Source organism: Drosophila takahashii, chromosome 3R, assembly GCF_030179915.1.
Source record: "Drosophila takahashii strain IR98-3 E-12201 chromosome 3R, DtakHiC1v2, whole genome shotgun sequence".
Taxonomy (NCBI): Eukaryota; Metazoa; Arthropoda; class Insecta; order Diptera; family Drosophilidae; genus Drosophila; species Drosophila takahashii.
Genome location: NC_091681.1, coordinates 2,436,145 through 2,442,144, shown reverse-complemented (window position 1 = coordinate 2,442,144; position 6,000 = coordinate 2,436,145).

Sequence of the window (6,000 nt, the reverse complement as noted above, 5' to 3'; positions counted from 1 at the left end):
TGAGTCCAATTCGGACCCGATCTTTAGTGAACTCAGCAAAGGATACCGACGGCTGGAACTTCGATCTCTTCGCCGACGGTCCGGGTAGCTCTATAGAGAGTTGTCTCTTTGCCTGAGAACCTTTTTGTTGGGGCTTCTCCTGCCCATAGTGTGGGAACACCGTCCTTGCCCACTCTACCTTCATTAGCCATTCGGGCGAAGGCGTTGCGACGTTGCTCCTGGCGTGTGAGCGCAGAGTTTGGGCGGCAGTCCGTCTTTCTGCGTACGTAAGTTTCTTGACACCAGCGGGTGACCTGATCGACATTGCTGCGCCTAGCGCTGGTTTCGGCGCAGATGCGTGCATAGCGGAAGCGTTTGCGACAGTCTTTCTGTCCCTCGACATCCCTGAGCCCTACTGGTGCTTGCAACGGAGCCAGCGCTCGTCATTGCAGTGTTGGGTTTGATGAGAGTACCCGTCTCTAGTTTTTTGTTATTTTTAATTGTTGTTTCTATAGTTGGTCACACCCTGGTAAGGCGGTAGATAGAACAGGGGACCGCTATCTCCCTGAGCCCACCGTTTTAGATTGGGCTAGTTTTTGATCTGGGCCCCAGCCAGGCTCACTCTTGGCACGGTCCGAATTACACAGTAGTCCGGCCCGGAGTGAGGTGTTGTTTGGGAGCTGAAGTGGGTATGACTACCCTGGGGCACTCCAGATGTCACGTGGATCATTTTAGAAACAGCGTTTTTAAATATAACCCTCTGAGTCTCCCCATTCAAATAACTTGAAATCCAAGTTAAAAGATTATATGGAAACCCAAGCAAATCTAGTTTGAATAAAAAAAGAGAGTGGTTAACAGAGTCAATGGCTTTACTAAAATCTGTATATATAACGTCAGTCTGCATTTTATTGATAAATCCATTTATTAGAATAGATGACAATTCAAGTAGGTTATGGTAGTCGATCTTCGCCAAGCGAATCCATGCTGGCACGGTAATATTAGCGAGGAACATGAATGTTGCAAATGAGAAGTGATAATACGTTCAAAGGCTTTTGGAATTGCCGACAATTTAAAAATACCTCTGTAATTCTGGTCATCCGCTTTCGCGCCCTTTTTGTGAAGTGGAATAATAAAAGAGTCCTTCCAGATAGTTGGAAAAACTGATGATGAAATAGACAGAACACACCCAGGAAGTCCATCAGGACCGGGAGAATAAGTTGGAGTAGTTATTGTTAAATCTCTTAGGAGAGAACTTTCGGTAATTACGGGGGAAAAAATACAATTTCCCCTTTTAAGGGATAAGGGTAGTTAGAACTTGACCGAGAAGACGAGCAATAAGTGGTTTGGAAAAAGTCGGCGAATAAATCAGTAATTTCAGAATCTGTCGATGCTTCCATTTAGTTTAAACGAACCGATAAAGGCAAAGCCGATAACTTACGCTTAGCGTTGAAAAAGTTATAAAACTGATTCGGATCATTTGAAAATTCAAACTTACAACGATTTAAATACATCGAATAGCAATGACTGTTAAGAACGTTAAAATCAGGTCGAGCCACATACTTCGAAAAATCGGATGGCTTACCCGATTTTTTATACTTCTTATAAGTGTTTGATTTAAGATTTTTAAGTCTTTGAAGTGCATTTGTAAACCAGAAAGTCTATCAGGAATGCATTCATTAAAAAAGCGTATAGAACGCTATAGAAAAGTTCAGTGGCACTTTCGATTAGAGCTGCAAAACTATCGATAGTGTAGTCAGTCGACTGTTTGACAGCATTTCAGTCGACTGTTTCGATATTATCGACTAGTCGTTATTTGACATTAGAAGAAAAGTTTTTATCAATTCTATTCCAAGTAAATAATAAATAAAGCCTTAAATAGTATTGTATGTTTTTTTTTAATCAGTCTGTATGTAAATTTAAATATACATAAAAGTCAAATTTTTAATTACTAAGGACCCATTGGTTCTTGTTTAAAAAAAGTAACATGTTAATATTTCTGGGCTTTAGAGCAGATCTTCGATCTGAAGCAATGTAACCCGCTTTGCTGAACATTCGCTCAGATTCAGTTGAGGTTGCTGGGATATGTAAATATTTCCTAGCGCAGCATTTCAAAGTTTTATATTTTGACTCCGACATCTACAAAAAGAGCAAACTCACAATATAAATTATTAATACAAAAATATGGGCAGATATTACCTCCCAATATTGTATTGGATTCTTCGCTGTAGAAATATTTATTTGCCTGAAATATTGTTCTAGGATGTGCCCTTCCTCAACTTGTATGGATTTTTAAAGTACTGCTCTTTTAAGGAATCGAAATATATCACGTTTTCCTAAGAGAGATGGTGACTGAGGCGATGAGAAATTGCTAGAAGATACCTCAAGCGTTCCTTTTTCGATTAAATCCGGTTTCTTCTACAATCCGAAAAGGTTGCATGTCTGATACAATTAAGTTCATCACAGCGTTGTCAATTTCAATCTTCCGGGGAGAGTCCTGCTCATAGTGCGAGGGTGTAGTACTCTCGCTTATTTCCGGCTCAAGCAAAGACTGATCTTCGCAGTAAGCATGCTTCCTTCTGAGATGATCCCTTAGGTTTGAGGTGTTGTTGCTGGTCTTATATTGCTTGTTGCACAAAAGACATTTTGCGGTCGTCTTGTCGATTTTTTGGAACCTCTTTCATACATCGGAAGCTCTCGGTTTCCCTTTTTCTTGAGAGTCTACTCGTAACCAAATTAATAGATTATGCTGATTAAATAATTTAGTTATACTTACCATTTTCTTTGGAAACAGCTAAAAACTTCTCCATTTTAAATGAAAATAATTTCAAAAGATTCTTTTGATTTTATAAAGAAACATTAGAGTTAAACTATAGAAATGAGCTACAAACGGTACTTGATTAAAAAAAAAGTCGATAGTAGTCGACTGAAAATCGACTGAACAATCGCAAAGCATACTATCGACTTGTAGTCGACTTCAGTCGATCTTTTGTCAGCTCTACTTTCGATATCCATACAATTATAAAAATCAGTCCAATTATATTGAGAAATCATTGAGTTAAGTGTATTATAGTCACATTTCCAAAAGCATCTCATTTTAGTTGGGGAAACTAAAGGAGAGAGGGTATCACGGTAGGGGAGGCATGCTGTCAATTCCATAGTTGGGTGGTATCGGTTTTCTGCTACCACAAGAGCGTAAATTCTAGATACTGTGACTTCTGACGGCTCTGAATCAAACACAAGATCTAGTTGTCTATTTAATGAATTTTGTATAAAGCTAACTTGCTGTAACGATAATTCTAAAAGGCCATCCACAAAATCATGGGTGGATAAAGGTAAAGTCAGAAGGGGGAAACCAAGAAATATCCCAAAACAATGAAAAGGTCCCTATTGGAAAGAAAGGACAGAATAGATTTAGATACCCGTTGCTCCTGAATTACACTAGCTTACAGCCAAAATGCTCCACAGCAATTGATTGCAAATTCTGTTAGTGTTGGGTCCCTAGATCACGAAAATACCTCTATTTTGTTTTTTGATTGCACAGTTTTTTTAATGATTTTTTTAAGTTAAATTTGTTAAATTTCTGACTTTTTTCCAATTTTTTTCTATATCCCGGCTCATATCCACCCAATTGCGCCAGTTTTCATTTCATTTTAAAGTCAATGGATCAGAGCTTAGGGTTACCATACAGATCATTATGACTGGATAAGTGATGGCAGCCCAGTAGCTCGACAAAGATAACAAATGTGTTCTTTGGTCGACTGTAAGTCGGCTGTATATATCGTAAAAACTCAAAATAAATCCGTTGAAAAATAATTAGTACAAACTTAAAGTTTACATCCTACCGAATAAAACAAGCCGGATATGGCCCAAATCAATGAAAAATTGGATTTATGGTGGATTTTTAAAGTTCGGATTTTTCAACTTTTTTTGGTTGACAGAGTCGAAATTTAAGATTTATCATAGGCGGCGACATGTAAACAAAAATTAGTGGTGACGGTAGGATATGAGCCGGAATATAGGAAGAAATTCGAAAAAAGTCCAACATTTAACATTTTAAACTTAAAAAAAAACTGTGCAAACGAAAAAAAAAATTTGGATATTTTCGTGATCTAGGGCTCCAGCACTAACAGAATTTGCAATCAATTGCTGTGGAGCACTCCAAGAATATTATTTTGTAAACTAGTGTTATTAGGTCAGAGCCAGGCGAAATATACGAACATGTAATAAAAATAGACAAGGATTGCAGGGAAACGTTCACACAAACAAATTCAATGTCATAAGAGACATGAGAGTGAATTCTCTCAGACGGCAATTAAAAAGGCGATCGGTTCTGTAGGTATTAAAGTTGTTTGACAGAACTTCAGAGTCGGTTATCTCTGACTTCAGCCAAGTTTCTGTAAAAGCCAACATATCTTCCGTAAATGCCGAGGAGTCAACATACAGCTTGGTTAGCTTCAGGTTAAATCCTCTAACATTTTGGCAAGCCAAAAATAAACTTTTCAGTTTTTTGGCCCCTTGGAAGCATTGTTATTTGCTCTCGGTTCATTAGGAACAAATTCTTTGATTACCAGATCATCATTAAGCCAAAAGCTTTCAGAAAGTAGTATATTAAACACATCAGGCGGAGCAAAAATTTTGAAAAACGATATCCTACGGGCGTATGAAAACCTAAATTATTCAACCACAATATTCTCGGATGGGAATTTTTTTGAATAAATTCCAAAACATCCTCAGCTGTGGTATCAGTGTAAATCTTGAAACAAACAATTGCTTCCTATGTGGAACAACTGAGAGTATCTTACGCCCCCAGCAGCAGTGTGAATATTACCCAGCTGTGAGCCAGAAACGGCTCGTTTGGGTACAACTGGGAGTTTCTTACGCCCCAAAACAGCAGTCTGAACGTAACTCGATTGAAAGACAGAAACGGCACCTACTGAACCTGTGGGTATGGTCGGAGCCGAATTGGTTGACTTCGCCGGCTCTGAGGATTTTATTGGAGCCTGACTTTCAGATACAGGAACTACACCGGATATAACTGTGTCTATTGGCACAGGTGCTTCACTTACCCCTGTGTCAGCAGAAACTGCTGCAGCTGCAAAGTTAAGATTTAAGGTGGATTCTACATTCGCATTTACTGTCGTTAAGCTAGCTTTTATGCACTTGGCGATTCGGTTAAAAGTTTTTTTATTATTAAATTGGTTGCAAACGGAATTGAACCCGTCATTGAGATGTTTAAAAACTGGTGAAAGGTTAAATAGGCCGTATCCAGTCTGCACCATAAAGCTGCCCATCTCAGCTGCCAATTCCCTGCAGGACTCACAAGTCCACTCACATGTCCGGTAAAACCTGCACATTTAACGTGCATCATCCCTTCGCAAAGCCAACAGAAAATAAAAGGGTCTTTAGGTGTAGTCGAAAGAGCCATTATAAGAAACAAGATAATTTAAAAGAGTAAAAATATAAAAATGAGGTATTTTTCGAGTAAATTTGGCACTGGCACTTGGCACACAAAATACGAAAGTATAGGAGCGCGAGATCGCGAATTAAATCGGAAGCTAGAGAGAGCGAGAGAAAAATCTTCAATCGACTGAGCGTGGCTTGTGGGGCACCAACAACTAAACGCACGAACAGTTACAATGTAAAGCAAGCGAGAGAGAGACTATGAGAAAAGCACCCAAGAAGTTTGGCAGGTTCCGAGAGAGCGAAATTACAGTTATAATAGAGCGGAAAAGAGAAAGAGATAATACAAGAGCATATATATATATTATATATACATACCTATCGAAATGTAGAAGACATTTTTTTAAATCGGACCATTCAATAAATAGTTATGCGCAATCAAAAAAACGTTACATATCCATCTCCCTCGCACTCCCTTTAGCCGAGTGACGGGTATTAGATAGTCGGGATAGTCGTTCTCCCTTGTTATGATTATGTATTCGTGCAAAAGTGTTTCGGACTCCAAAAAGTATATATATTCTTGATCAGGATTACTAGCCGAGTTAGTCTAGCCATGTCCGT